The 16319-nt window shown below is 41.9% G+C and overlaps 1 protein-coding gene across 1 annotated transcript in view; it reads right to left on the reverse strand.

Annotated features, from left to right (window-relative positions):
- Positions 1–16319, reverse strand: part of LOC128514842 (uncharacterized) — a 94503-nt gene that overhangs the window by 20725 nt on the left and 57459 nt on the right. The gene's annotated exons all lie outside the window — the stretch shown is intronic.

Consider the following 16319-nt stretch of genomic DNA (forward strand, 5'->3'; position numbering starts at 1 on the left):
ACTGGACTGAGCGTGATATAGGTGTTACATACTTGATGTTAAATTGGACGAGAACCGCAACATTCATGAGAGACAATTGCAGCAGGGTGTAAAACAGACCCAGAAAGACTAGTGGAACAGGAGTTTAAAGGCCTTTTCATACACTGGTGCTGCTAAAACAGGACCACTACACAGTAGAGCTTTAACATTCTCAAAAGCATTTTGACATTCGTCAGACCATACAAACTTGTGTGATGGGCTTAAGAGTGATGTTAGGGGACTAATGACAAGAACAATTTCTACAAAAAATTCAGTAATACCCAGCCATCCCCAGGAAACTACGAAGTTTTTTTTGAGAAGTAGGAACTGAGAATTTTACAATAACCTTCACCTCTACAGGTCTCACTCGGCCCTGCCCCACTTCTCTGCCCAAATATGTGATTGTAGCTCGTCCGAACTTACATTTGGCAAGAATGTTAAAGACGCATTCTCTAGGCAAGCTATCACTTCCCGAAGTGTTAAAATGTGTTCTGACCAATCAGTAGAGTAAGTCACAAGGTCATCCAAGTAAGCATTACATTTAAAAACTCTTGCAGGTACTATGTTAATAAGCCTCTGAAACATGGCACATTGCGCATCCCAAAAGCCATTACACAATATTGCGCAAAGTCGTCTGCGGTTACAAATGCAGAAATGTCTGATGCACAAGCTGCCGTAACTTGCCAGTACCTTTTTAATAAATCTAACTTACTGACAAATTAAGCAGAACCAAAAGTATCCATGCAATCCTCCATGCGTGGCTCCATCAGGTACGGTTAGTGCATTCACTTTCTGTAATCCATACAAAATCGAGCTGATCCGTCACTGTTAGTCACAAGTGAGCATGGTGAACTTTACAGACTACAACTTGGCTTTGCCAACCCATTTTCAAGCAAATACTTTATGAAACGTTCTGTGATAAAAATTGAAGTAGTGTTAACCCTGTATGCATGCTGTTTCACTGGGACAGCATGACCAACATCTATACCATGTTCAAGTACAGTGGTACGAGAAGGAACATCATGGAAAAGTTAGGGAAATGTGCTAATTAACTCTTTGATATCACACCTCTGAAAGTCAGACAGATAAGACAGAAGAAAATCCAAATCAGCTAGTTTTTAGACCTAGCACACTATTGGTATGTGTGTCGGATTATCACTCCATAATCCTTACTATCAGGAGTCACACCACAAGACAACACAGCTACAGGTACATTAGCCACCTCAGGTTGTTTTACCTCTGCAACATCCTTTAAAAGTTCTCGAATGTGAAACAGTAGGTACCCAATCGGAATAGTTATTAGTGCCGCGCTCACCGCTGCGCAAAAACTAAAGCGGCCAAAATAAATCAGTTGCATTTCAAAGTCATTCCTGAAATGACTGCCGTTGGCGCAAAGTGACATTTTTACTCGTCGCAGATTGTAAGGATTTCTTGAATTTTGGTAGACCTCCTTTTGTCTACTCAGTGCTCAGCCTGTATTCTGCTTGTCCCGCCTGGTACCAGGGAACCCCTCAATGATACACACAAGTCAGTGCTCAGTGAGACGTTCAAAGTTTATTGTGGGAGACAGGAGTATATATACGCACACACACAAAGAACCAAAGAAAAGGTGGATGCAGGAGTGTTTACATCCAGTCTGGAATGCTTTTAACAGTTAAGGTAAGGAAGAACATAAATTTAGGAGTAGCTCTCAATTTACGAGCGTTTAACAGTTTTACGACCTTTAACATAAACTTCCATAGGATGTGTTTATTGAAAGTACAGCTTGTGTCGTGAGAACAGGAAGAAAATCACTCTGTTCTCATGCACACAGAATACAATGAAACATACTAAAAATCAAATATTCCCTACAATTCCCCCCTTTTATTCATAAGAAATATTGTTGAATAAAACTCAGAGCTTTCAAGAAGTCGCTGGCGGATAATAGGTCATCGGACGCGGCGCAGGAACATAACCTGAAACATACTTGTACAAAAGATTTTGCACACAGCGAAAAATGCATGGACCTAAAAGACATAACAACAATAAAATAAACAAAACCGGTACGACAAGGGAGAGATAAGGAGCCCATTGACCAAACAAAGTATACCAAACTCCCCAACCTACTTGACCCTTTTCATCATCCTTTAACTGAGAAGCAACCTCGCGCATCTTTTCCAAAGCAGTAGAAATCTTTCCATGTTCATCATCATTAGCTGGAATGTATGTACAACAACTATCACCTACCATAGCACAAACACCCCCCTTCTCTGCGAGGATTAAATCAAGGGCCATTCTATTCTGTACCGTGGTCAGTCGAAGAGCAGTTAATTCCCCTTTAATACCTTCTACAGCAATATTAGTGGCATTAACAAAAGTAGCTAACCTGTAATGTGTTACCTCAATCTGATTCCATAACTGAGTCACACCATACTGAGGGAAAAAAGCATGCCAAAATTTAACTGCCTTAATCTGTAACTGATGATCAGGGGGAGGGAATGGATCACTATCTCGCTTAAGGCGAGCATGATGTTGGGTTCCACGTGGGTTTCGTGTAACCAGTGTAAAAGAGCCTCTAAATTGAGAAGGGGCACAAATTCCAGCCCAGTTAGCAGGGAGGAAAATGTAAACAGCCTTATCACAAACCCAATACCAATCTGAATAGTGATTAATGGTCCCACGTGGGCCAGGGTGGATTACTGAGCAATTACCTTCAGGACAAGAACGATCTGGAGAATAGGGAAAATATGCTTCACTACACATATCTAGATGCATGTTTCCAAGAAATACAGAGCCATTTCCTATAAAGCAGTAAGGATATTTAAAATTGGGCAAAGTGAAGACCTGGAAAGCAGTGACGAGAGCTCTTTTTCTCGTGCTGAAGCGGAGGAAGTTAATATCTAAAGCAGTAAGTGAATAGTCACAAGGGTTTGAGAAATTATGATCGTAGTGCATCAGTCTGCACCACCAGTCAGACCCTGTTTGATTCAAAAATAAGCTATGTGTCAGGTTAGAGTTAATATACTGAGTACCATTTCGACAGTAGGAACTAATACAAACTCTACAGGATGAGTGTGACCAAAAGAATACACAGAAATATAACAAGTTGAGTGCAAACTCATAAATAACTACTAGTGGTGAACTATTGCCTTTCTTGACGATACAGTGCTCAGAGTGCGGGCACGCCCAATCTGCACTCGTCCCACCTTACGAGGCGCTAAGACACCACCAGAAATGCTACACTAATAGCAGAAGTAAAGTCGTTCAGTGGCAACCCCAGACAATCCCTCTGTGTCACGTCACTCTCTCTATGTCACATCACGGGTTGGACATCACTGCAGCACGTCTTTAGTTTAGGAAACAAAAATCACAGAGACAGAAAGATAATAATACACACGCATTTATTCATTCTTTGGTCTCACGCCGACAAGACATCTCTTCAGCCTAGTAGCATGGATCCACTGTGGAAAAAGATCAGTTAAGACAGCAGTACGAGTAATTGCGATTATTTCTGCTGGTCCATCATATTTACAATCTCCCAGTTTTCTGGGGGTCAAAGATTTTACCAGAACAGTATCTCCCACATTAAAAGGATGTGTGGGTTTTGTTGAGGGTATTGGAGTCACATCAGCAATTTGTTCATAATGTTCAGTTAGAGTATCTATCAGAGCAGCAGAATATTCAGCAATATGTACATCAAGATCAGTTGTTCCTATCGCGGGTTTACCTTTCCTCCATGGCACGGGAAAGGGTCTGCCAAATATAATTTCATGTGGGGACATGTGCACGTCTTTTCTTGGTGTCATTCTCATTTCAGCTAGAACAGCAGGTAACAGATCAACCCAGTTTTTACTTCCCATAGTTTGCATTGCTTTAGTCAATTTTTCTTTCAGTGTCCTATTTGTTCTTTCTACTATACCTGATGACTGTGGATGATAAGGAATGTGAAAATACCAGGACAGTGAAAGATATTTACACAAATTCTGTGTTACCTGAGATGTAAAAGGTGTTCCTTTATCTGAGTCAATAGCATGAGGCACGCCATAACGAGGTATTATTTCTTTCGCTAAAACTCGGGTCACCACCTTTGCATTCTCATGAGCACACGGGAAAGCTTCCACCCACCTAGAAAACTTGTCTACCAAAACCAGAAGATATTTGAATGTGCCACATGCAGGCATATGCGTAAAATCAATTTGCCACTCTGCAAACGGGGCAGTAGGTAATGGAAGACTTTCGTGTTTACCTAAACCCTTTGTCACATTATTCTGAGCACACACCAAACATCTAGATATTAATGAATCAATTGTTCCAAGCATGTTGGCTATGCAAAAGAGTTTTTTCATATCTTCCTTAACCCCCCTTCGCGCGCGATGTGTAACACCGTGGAGCTCGCGCACGAGGAACGGAAGACAATGAGATGGCAGGCACAAACGACCATCAGCACAATACCATAAACCATCAGAAGCAACATAGGCACCTTGAGCTTGCCAAAAAGAGGAATCATTTGGCGTGGCTGAAGCTTGCAAAGACCATAAATCTACATCAGGAATCAAAGAGCTAGCAAGAAAGGATGTATTGATCAAATCAGAACCAGAGTCAGGAAAGAAAATCTGTTTTTGAGCTGCTTTTTTAGCAATACAATCAGCTAGAGAATTACCTCGCACTTCCATAGAGTCCCCAGAAGAATGACCCTTAGTTTTTACAATAGCGAGAGTACTAGGTAGATGGCATGCGTCTATCAAATCCTGAACTAGAGAAGAATGAGAAATTGGCTTACCCTCAGCAGAACGAAAACCTCTGGATTGCCAGATGCGGCCAAAGTCATGAGCGATACCAAAAGCGTAACGAGAATCAGTGTATATAGTAACATCTTTTCCCTCAGAAAGAACACACGCACGAGTTAGAGCAAAAAGTTCAGCTGCCTGAGCAGATGAGAAAGGGAGAGAGTAAGCTTCAATGGTTATATCTGGCAATGCACACACAGCATAACCACAAAGAAATTTCCCATCATACGGTTTTGAACAAGAACCATCTACAAACAGAGTGTCACCAGTTGCTAATGGAGTAGAAGACAGATCAGGGCGTATACTAGTGGAGTGAATGATCTCTGAACAGCAGTCATGATCTGTATCTACTAACGTGTCGTCCTGTGCATTGATCAAGCGTGCCAGAGCATATCCAAGGGTGTCAAAAGAAGAGGTGGATTTTATCTCTAAGTTACTTGTAGAACAAAGGATAATCTCATACCCAGACCTTCTCTGAGCCGTCATATGTTGTGTTTGAAGGTTCTGTAGCACTTGTTTAACCTGATGTAGAGAATACAAAATTAAAGGATGAGAGAGAACAATCTTCTCAGCATCTTGTACCATCACCGCACAGGCGGCCACAGCCCTGAGACAGGCAGGCAAACCTTGTGCCACAGCATCTAAAATTTTAGATAAGAAAGCACATCAGGCACAACAGGTGCTACAGGAATAATTATGTCATTTATTTTTCTCAGATCTTGTGTAAATCTCCACGTACCATCAGGTTTCAAGACTGGGTTAACAGGTGTGTTATAAGAACTTACACATGGTTTAACAACACCCTGCTTGAGCAGTGAGCTTAAAATCTCATCTATTCCTGAAGCCTTGGCCTCGGAGAGTGGATATTGTTTGATGTACACAGGTTGCAAGTGTTTTAATTTAGCTTTATAAGGCACACAGTGAACTAACCCCACCTCATCCTTATGTTCAGCCCACAGACTGCTTGGCACACATTCAAGGGCAGCAGGAAGAGAGCTGTTCTGTGAAGAAAGGAAACAATTATTTACACGCATATTTGTAAGGTGGGAGAAAGAAACTGAATCAGGCACTTCAACAGTGAGTTTCGCTTCAGAAAAAGTCAGGGACATGTGTAGCCTGCTCATTAAATCACGACCTAACAGATTAAAAGGACAATCAGGCATGCAAACAAAACGATGAGAAAGATGAATTCCCTTATCTAAAGGACATGTTACAGTTAACTGGGGAGTAAAATAATTCCGTTGAGCAACCCCTTCAATTCCAACAGAGCTGATACTTTTATTCGAGAGCGGCCCCTCGTAATCACGACCCAAAGACGACATTGTGGCTCCCGTATCAACCAAGAAAGAGAATACGGAACCATCTATACATAATTCTATAAAGGGCAACTCATTAACCTGAGGTGACTCGAAAGTACAAAGTAACATTGCGGGGCTGGAACTCTGCGGGCATCCCTATGCATCATATGCTCCTACCTGCATCCCTGAGAAGGGATTGGGTCTATATTGCTGTTGTTGTTGTTGTACTCGCTGTGGTGGCTGCTGGGAAGGATTAGGAGAAAACACCTCATTAGCATCATTCAATTGATTATACACATTTTGTCCACTACGTCCCTCATCTCGGGCCTTCGTGTGACATTCACGAGCCCAATGATAACAATAATAACAATAACCAGATCTACGGGGTACACTCTGACCCTGCAGACCTCCTCTAACTCCCTTTTTTCCACCTCTGTATCCTTCACTTTCCACAAACAAACATGCCACTTGTTTATTTTCTAAAATACCATCTCCTTCTAGTGTTCTCACACGCTCACCTTATTTTTTGATAGTCATTGTAGAACGATCTGACAATTGAAACTTTAAAATTTTCACGATTTCTGGTCGACAATTATTCAAGAAGGTTGTAAGGAAAAGTGGGTTAGGGTTTTCTTCAGGGAGGGGCATACCACCCAAAAGGGTCCAGGTCTCTCGAAACCGCTCCAGAAACCTGGATGTAGTCTCATTCTTTTCTTGTCTACAATTAGTTACCTGTGACAGATCTTGACTAGCTTGTTGACGTGCAAGAAGATAAGTAGTTAGCTCATCTTTTAAAAGTTTCATAGCCTCATTAGAATTACCCCAATGAAAGTCATATTCCTTCTTTTTCCGTCTTCCCCCACCCTCTACATCTTCCTGTTTCACCACTACAGTCCATGTGTCTTTTTCAGGGTCTAAGCATTTTACTGTTTTTATCAAATCAGCCTCATCGTACCCATCTCCCAAAACCGATTGCAAAATAAAGCGGTAATCCGCACCCACGAGCTGACAGTGCCTAGAAGCCTTTATCAGCATATCAACAAAATGCAAAGGTTTGTTGGGAGAAGGGAGCATCTTAATAATGTCCTTCAGCGTGCTTACGGATGGTGGAAGGATTTTTGGACCCTTTGGTCCCATAGAGAAAACAAACGCAGTGTTTTCTTGTCGAGGTTTGGGGCGAGACCTCTTATCCGGACCTTCATCGTCCGAATTATCATCATCCTCACCATCAGTATCCTCGGGATCATCCGATAGAGGGCTGTCAGAAGTTCGTCCTGACACCTTCTTGGGAGTCTTTCCCTTTCCTGAGGCACACACTTCCGACGAAGGTGAGCACGGTTTTGTGGGTACAGGGGAGACAGGCACAGATGGGCAGCTCACAAAAGGATTAGTGGGATTCAAATTAGGATAGATTTTCTCAATAATTAGTTGGTTAGATGCTGACGTTACTATGTCAGCATGATATGGAGGAGGGATCGGAAAGGTTGAGTGAACAGGCGGCTTGAATTTAGTTTCAGACGTAACCTTTGGAATCTTTTTCTTCTGTATTTTAGTTTCTTTTATGTCTAAATATTTATCCCAAAGAGCTTTCATTTCTACCCATTTTTGATAACATGAACCCATATAAGGATAATCCCAACCTGGATCACCCATACCCTCATATATCTGAAAGTAAGCAGAGGCTAGATATTCAGGCTTAAAAGTACCTCCTCGTGGATAGGTTAAAAATTGAGATTGTGGTTCAGTCCACCCTGATAAATTATCAAGCCAAGGTGTGGTAAAGTAAGTAAGTCCACACCTATTCATCCAGTCACGCGGAACCTCTTCTGGGTCCGGCTTTGGATAAGTAGTTGTGTTCTTATTACCCATTTTATAAATGTGAATTAACCCGCGACAGAAAAAAACAATATCTTGAACAAACAACACACAATACTTCAACAAAGACAACAACAAAGAGCTCAACAAAGACAATAACAAAGAGCGGGCAACAGAATACAGCTTCCACACTATGCTTCAGTTCAAGGAACCTTTCAGAAGCGAGTGCGCGCTAAACAGGCGTAAAAGCCCCAAGACAATCCTCCCCCGTACTGTATATGGTCCAGATACCAAAAACCAGGGAGCGTGCTTACTCTATGCTTATAGAGAAAAAAATTTAAAAGCAGCACTCACCTGATTAGAGGTATCCCGGACGAGCCCCCAAATTGTAAGGATTTCTTGAATTTTGGTAGACCTCCTTTTGTCTACTCAGTGCTCAGCCTGTATTCTGCTTGTCCCGCCTGGTACCAGGGAACCCCTCAATGATACACACAAGTCAGTGCTCAGTGAGACGTTCAAAGTTTATTGTGGGAGACAGGAGTATATATACGCACACACACAAAGAACCAAAGAAAAGGTGGATGCAGGAGTGTTTACATCCAGTCTGGAATGCTTTTAACAGATAAGGTAAGGAAGAACATAAATTTAGGAGTAGCTCTCAATTTACGAGCGTTTAACAGTTTTACAACCTTTAACATAAACTTCCATAGGATGTGTTTATTGAAAGTACAGCTTGTGTCGTGAGAACAGGAAGAAAATCACTCTGTTCTCATGCACACAGAATACAATGAAACATACTAAAAATCAAATATTCCCTACACAGATTTAAAATAAAATTTAGTCATTAAAAATGTTGTATCGAAGAAATACAATAGTGATGGTAATTTCCACATGAGTACTTTACACAACAAGCATTAAAAATCTAAACCAGAGCTACTGATATTTACTGTACAATAATAAGTCAAAAGAAGAAAAAAACATTGGTTAAATGTTGTTTAGATCAAGTTCACTAGCTGACAATTTTATAAGTATAAACGCTTATATAGCGTATCTCTGTATCTGTTTATTGTTATTTAAGTCCTGGGTTATTTCGCTCCCTGAGATGATCTAAGGAAGAAACTTTGAGGGGAAGCAGACTGAGAACAGAACATTCTTATCTGGGTGTCAGCAGATTATAAATAACATCTCATCTAGAACTGAACATTATAATTTTAAAAATGCAGTTGTGTTAACAGGAACTTACGAGTTTATGAGAAACTTATGAACATCAGCATTCAGTCAGTCATTTCTGAACTCATTAGAGTCTTAAAGTCTGTGGTGTTGCAGTTATCATAAGTTAAAAACTGTCTATTGAGAATGATGTGGTCCCTGAGGAGAATTGTCTATTGAGAATGATGTGGTCCCTGAGGAGAATTCCATGCTTCCTTTTGAAAGTGAGTCCCTTGTGGGTAAGGAACATCTGGGTGCTGCCCAGAAGTTAGACCCAACACTGACAAACTGTCATAATGCTGCTGAGGCCAGTCGTAACCATTCGTTGGCAAAGGTGGGATATTTTTGGGACGATGGAATTCTCCTCAGGGACCACATCATTCTCAATAGACAGTCTGCACTCTACCTGCTTAAGTGGCACATTCAGAAAAGAATCAGACAAATCAACAACATCTTGAAAACTTTTTGACTGCGACCGTGTAACAGCACAGGCTGGAAAAGCTAGAGGAAACATGACAGAGAGATCAGGGACATCGAAGGCTACAGGCAAACCATCTACCCAGTCTCTTCCAGTCTCACTACAGAAGGTGCGAAGCGAAGTTTTCAGGGTCTGATGAAAACGCTCCAGTACGCCCTGCGACTCTGGATGGTAGGCACTAGACATCTTGTGCAACTCTTTTAACATTTGCCCAAACACCTTAGAGGTGAAATTTGACCCCTGGTCGGTTTGAATAACTCTGGGCAGGCCAAATGTGGTGCAAAACTTCACAATCTCCTTTAGTACTACCTGTGCTTTTAATGTGTGGAGTGGTATGGCTTCAGGGTAACGGGTAGCAGCACACATAATTGTCAAAATATACTGGTGCCCATGTTTCGACTTAGGGAGGGGACCTACATAGTCAATCACCAGCCTTTCAAAAGGCTCCCCAACAACAGGAATCGGGTGAAGCGGGGCCTTTGGAATAGTTTGGTTGGGCTTTCCAGCACGTTGACAGATGTCACATGATCGACAAAACCGGGAAACCTCAGTTTTTACTCCAGGCCAGAAGAAAAGTTAGGGGCAGAGAGAACTGGAGCATTGCAGAGAAGGTCTTTGGCAGCAAGAAAAGCACTCTCACACTGAGGGCTCCAGACAAATTTTTTCACAGTGTTAAGGAGGTCAGTTAAGGGAGACACTACTGTTGCAAAGTTTTTACAAAAACCCCGATAGTACCCCGCCATTCCCAAAAACCGGCGCAACTGACGTTTGGTAAGGGGAGTTGGGAATTCAATAACAGCAGCCACCTTGGCTGTCACAGGCCTTTTACAGCCTTGGCCCACCTTTTTTCCAAGGTAAGTTACTACCGCTTTAGCAAACTCACACTTCGCTAGATTGAGAATTAAATTAGCATTGCTCAGTCTGTCAAATACCCTCTCTAAGTTGTTTAGGTGGCCTTCCCAATCATGTGAGTAGACCACAATGTCATCCAAATAAGCGTCACAGCCACCCAACCCGGACAAAACTTTCTGCATAAGCCTTTGGAAGGTCGCTGGGGCATTCTGCATCCCAAACGCCATACAGTTGTATTGGAGGAAGTTATCTGGGGTGACAAATGCAGAGATTTCACACTCACGTGCAGTTAGAGGGACCTGCCAATAACCTTTTAATAGGTCTAACTTTGTCACAAACTTTGAAGCACCAACCTTATCCACGCAATCTTCCATTCTGGGTAAGGGAAAGGAATCAGGCTTGGTGACACTGTTTACCTTCCTATTATCAGTGCAAAAACGAAAAGTGGAATCAGGCTTTGGGACTAGCAGGCATGGTGAACTCCAAGGACTTTGGCTGTGTACCGCAAGGTGATTTTGGAGCAAGTAATCAACCTCAGACTTCATGATCTCCCGCTTTACAGGATTTACTCTGTACGGGTGTTGTTTGATAGGGAGAGAGTTACCTACGTCAATATCATGAAACAACATTGTTGTTCTTCCTGGAACATCAGAGAACAATGCCGGATAGCTTTGTATCAGCTTCACAACATCTTTCAGCTGATCTTTGGGCAAGTAGGACAAATGCGAGTATATATTACCTAAAATAGCAGAATTGTTCAGACGCACACCAGGAGACTGAGGTTCTTCCAGTATCACATCTCCACCAACAGGAACACAGTCTACTGTAACACAGGGTTTACACTGAGACACAGAGATTGCAGAGGCAGGCACTTCACGTACAACATAGGGCTTTAACATGTTAATATGACATACCCTCTTCTTACGCCTGCGCTCGGGAGTAGCTACAACGTAACCGGTTTCACTAAGTTTCTGTTTAATAACATAAGGCCCTGAAAATTTAGCTTGTAGTGGTGAGCCAGGAACAGGGAGAAGGACAAGAACAGATTCACCCGGCTGAAAACTGCGCTGCACTGTTTTTCTGTCGATAGGCTTCTGGGACTAACTCGTATGCCCTCAACATGACTGCTTTCACAGCATCATAGTCCAATGACTCCTCAATTGGTAAAGCAGCACATACCTCCTGTGCCTTGCCAACAAGGTTACACTGCAGCAATAAGGCCCACATGTCCTTTGGCCAATGAATTTGGACAGAGAGGAGGTAACAAAGAAATCGACAAAAGCAAACTCTTAGGGAAAAAAAAACAATATCAAACAAATTAACTGTTTCTCCCCAGTCCCAGCTCTCCAGAAAAAGACCACACTAACTTCTTAAATAAAACTCTCTTTTGTTAATTACCAAGTTAGTGTGGTCTTTTTCTGGAGAGCTGGTGTAACAATTGGGGGCTCGTCCGCTTTGTGATTTTTCTTTATTACAAAATCACAAAAAAAAAAGTTTTTTCCCTTATTGTTTAAAATACAAAGTTTGTTTGGCTGCTTTAAACTTTGGTAGGTAAGGGATTCCTATATTAGTGAAAATATGGACTTCGACTTATTAAAGTTTACTCTGTCTCCTTCTTTTGAAGAATTTAATAATTGTCGAAAAGTAGATCTCCTGTTAATAGCAGATTTTTACAACATTTCAGTTTCTAGAAGTGCACGGAAACACGCAATTAAAGATGAGATATATATTAAGTTAGTAGAGGCTGGCATCTTTCCAGAACAAACATTAGAGCAAAGGGATGAGGCAGATGTTGGCGCAGAAAGTGACTCAAATTCGGTTACTAGCGGTAAAAGTGTAGCTTCTGTAGATCCTCAGGTAGCTTTGAAATTAAAAGAGCTTGATCTTGCATTAAAGAAGCAGGAGTATGAGACACAAGTGCTTCGGCTGAAAGCTCTTGAAATTCAAGCTGATCGTGATATTAAATTGCGCAAGCTTGAGTTAGAGGTGCAAACGCTGCGTAGTCGCCCAATTCCGGTGCCTCGTGTGAGGCCGCCCTCTTCTGGTGATGGTGTGTTATCAGGGTCTGAGTTTGATGCTAGCAAATATGTCAAGTTAGTGCCACCCTTTCGTGAGTCTGAGGTAGACTCCTATTTTGTTGCTTTTGAGCGTGTTGCCGCGAAATTAAATTGGCCAAAGGACATGTGGGCCTTATTGCTGCAGTGTAACCTTGTTGGCAAGGCACAGGAGGTATGTGCTGCCTTACCAATTGAGGAGTCATTGGACTATGATGCTGTGAAAGCAGTCGTGTTGAGGGCATACGAGTTAGTCCCAGAAGCCTATCGACAAAAGTTTCGAGCGTGTTTAAAGCAAGCCAAATAAACACATGTGGAGTTCGCAAGAGAAAAAAAAACTCTTTGAGAAGTGGTGTCTTGCTAGTAAGGTTACCACGTATGAAGAATTGCAGGAGTTAATTTTACTTGAAGATTTGAAAACTTGCTTACCGGAAAACGTTGTTGTCCATCTAAATGAACAAAAAGTATTAAAGCTTACTGATGCGGCAGTGCTTGCAGACGAATTTGCACTTACTCACCGAACTGTCTTCTCCTCTGTGCGTCCGTCTAAAACTCCTCTCGTTACAGAAACTGCCGCTCGCATTGTGCCTAAAGCTAATGTCAGTATGTCTGGTGGTGGTGGGAAGTCTGTTTTGAAGGGCACAGAGAAAAGGAGGGTTTGTTTCTACTGCCTTGATCCTGGTCATATGATTTCTTACTGTAAGGCGTGGAAGTGAAAGGCCACGTACACAAAACCTAAAAGCGTTGTGGCTGTACAAGCTGTTCTTGATTTGTTCACGGTTGACACTTCCTCCTATAGTCCTTTTCTACTATCAGGTTATGTGTCACTGGCAGGAGACTCTGCAGATAGGTGCGTACAGATTTTAAGGGACACTGGGTCGGCCCAGTCCCTCGTGTTGGAGGATGTTTTGCCTTTTTCTGATGCATCATATGCAGGAGCAAATGCTCTGGTACGTGGTATTGAGATGGGCTGCATTAGCATTCCACTACACACCCTCAAAATAAAGTCAGACCTGGTTACAGGCCTAGTCCAAATGGGTGTCTGTAAGAAATTGCCCGTTGATAATGTCAGTATAATACTGGGAAATGATCTTGCTGGTGGTGCAGTTTTTCCCAGTCCGTTAGTGGTAAGCAAGCCTGTAGCCTTCGATGTCCCTGATCTCTCTGTCATGTTTCCTCTAGCTTTTCCAGCCTGTGCTGTTACACGGTCGCAGTCAAAAAGTTTTCAAGATGTTGTTGATTTGTCTGATTCTTTTCTGAATGTGCCACTTAAGCAGGTAGAGTGCAGACTGTCTATTGAGAATGATGTGGTCCCTGAGGAGAATTCCATGCTTCCTTTTGAAAGTGAGTCCCTTGTGAGTAAGGAACATCTGGGTGCTGCCCAGAAGTTAGACCCAACACTGACAAACTGTCGTAATGCTGCTGAGGCCAGTCGTAACCATTCGTTGGCAAAGGTGGGATATTTTTGGGATGATGGAATTCTGATGCGCAAGTGGCAGCCAAAAGAAGGTGATGACTGGCAAACCGTATTTCAAATTGTTTTGCCTTTCAGTTACCGATCTCATGTGTTGAAGTTGGCACACGAAAATGTTCTTGCTGGTCACCTGGGTGTCACATAAACGTTTCAACGAATTGTAAAACATTTCTTCTGGCTTGTCCTGATTCCTGAATGGCTACTGAAGAAGAGACTTTGGAAATAAAGCTGGAGACTTTGTGTGAAGCGCTCTCTGCTGCCTACTCTGTGCCACCCCGCCACCAGAGACTGTTTCTTCTCCTGCCCCTGAGCTTAGTGTGCGTGCTATTGGTTGGTTTGTTGTTTGTGTGTTCCCCTGCGTTGGGACTTCTAGAGGTGTTGCAGTGTCCTTGTTGTAATTTCATTTGTATGACCTTACCAAAGATTGCCAAAAATCTAAGACTTCTCTTTATAATATTAAACTGGTTTACTTTGTTGGAGCAGTAGGGAGGTGGACGCCATTTGTTTTTGACCCAAGTTTTCTCCTGTTTTTGGTTAGAAAGGGAGTAAGGTAAGACTTCTGTTGTTTGTTTTAATTTCTTTGTGAGACTAGATAGTGTCCCTCTGTTAAGTTAGCTCTGTTATGTTTGTTATTTTGGCCTGGTTCCCCTCCTGAAGTATGATTCGCTCCCCTTCATCATTGAACTTCTTAAATAAAACTCTTTTTTGTTAATTACCAAGTTAGTGTGGTCTTTTTCTGGAGAGCTGGGACTGGGGAGAAACAGTTAATTTGTTTGATATTGTTTTTTTTTCCCTAAGAGTTTGCTTTTGTCGATTTCTTTGTTACCTCCTCTCTGACCCTAGACCAGAGACAAGTGTAACAGTAGTTTGTATGATTTGCAGTTCTGAGGTTCTCACAGCCATGTTTATGGTTTTTATCTGCTTCCATCTACAGTAATGTCATGGATCAGGCAGGTCCAGAGAGCAGAAGGGTCCAAATCACTGGTGTCTTAGGAGTATCATGATGGGATGTTTATCAGAGTCATCAGAGCTGCTGATTAAACACTTTGTTGCAGAAACTCAGAAACCACAATGTTATTTCTGTTCAACTGAAACAACTGCATGATGTGAGAGAGCGCTGCTGCAGTCAGTAACACTTCTACACGTGTGTTAAGAGCGTTCTCACACTGGGCCTGAACACGTGAGTCCACTCTTATGCAAAACAACAGCTGTTATATGACCTTAACAAACACAAATATTTTCCGCATTTTAAAAAAATTTAAAACCAGACCAAATGCAGGTCAAGTGTGTAAACAACCAAAGTGAAACAACCACTACAGTAAACTAACATGTGCAGTGAAATATAGTTTAATATTTGAAAAAACAACAACAAAACAACAGCTGAAGTTTAGCGCTAGCAGTTAGCCACTCAGTGTGGACATCAGAATCCCACCTTTCTTCCTCTCCATACGCAGCTCTAGATCTTCCATTTGCCTGAAGTCAGATTTAATTTGAATTTCCTGCTCTAGTGGTAGTTTAATTAAGATTTATTTATTTTCCCCAAAGTCTCCTCCCTCCATAACTGTTCTTTATAATGTTGCTAACAGTGATATTGAAAACAAAATGACCTGCTTTTATAAATACATGGCCATAACATTATGAGCACTGACAGGTGAAGTAAATAACATTGAGCACCAACTATACACACAAACTGGAGAGACGGTCATGTGACCCCAAAGAACAGCTCACTTATACCCATGGGGACGACTAGCCAGCTGATGGGTCCAATCTCAGAAAAAAAAAGGCAATGTTGGTCACAGTAGAAAGGTATCAGAACACCCAGTGCATCACAGCCTCCCGTGTTTGGGGCTTAGCAGAGAAAGAGTTCAAGATGGTGATTCGGCCTTTAAATTTTCCAGATCTCCATCTGACCCATGGGGAGGGGATACGCTGGGCAAACAAGCTAATACACTGAGTCTTTACCCCACAACACACACACAAAGGATTCACCGCTAACATCACGATGCCAGACACCGCCGGACACCCCAGAGGTCTTGTGCAGTCACACCCCAAGGAGACGGACCTGCCCTGGTGACACAAGGGGAACCTACACAATACTGGGTCTAATGTTTAGCTTTGTAAAAAATTGCAAATGCTGTGATGTAGCTAGAAATGCTGAGTACTTAAATGCTGTGTCTAATTTCTGTGTCAAATGCTGTTAATGTCATGAAATAACACTGAACAAATAACTTAAAGGAAGTGAATTGTTGTCATTAGAAAGTTAATTAACAAATTAAACATCTGGCTTTAAAAGATTTAAAGAACATAATAATCATCAAATTGAATAGTCAAGCTTAATGTGTTAAAAACTATTGT

This window comes from Clarias gariepinus, chromosome 27, assembly GCF_024256425.1.
Source record: "Clarias gariepinus isolate MV-2021 ecotype Netherlands chromosome 27, CGAR_prim_01v2, whole genome shotgun sequence".
Classification (NCBI taxonomy): Eukaryota; Metazoa; Chordata; class Actinopteri; order Siluriformes; family Clariidae; genus Clarias; species Clarias gariepinus.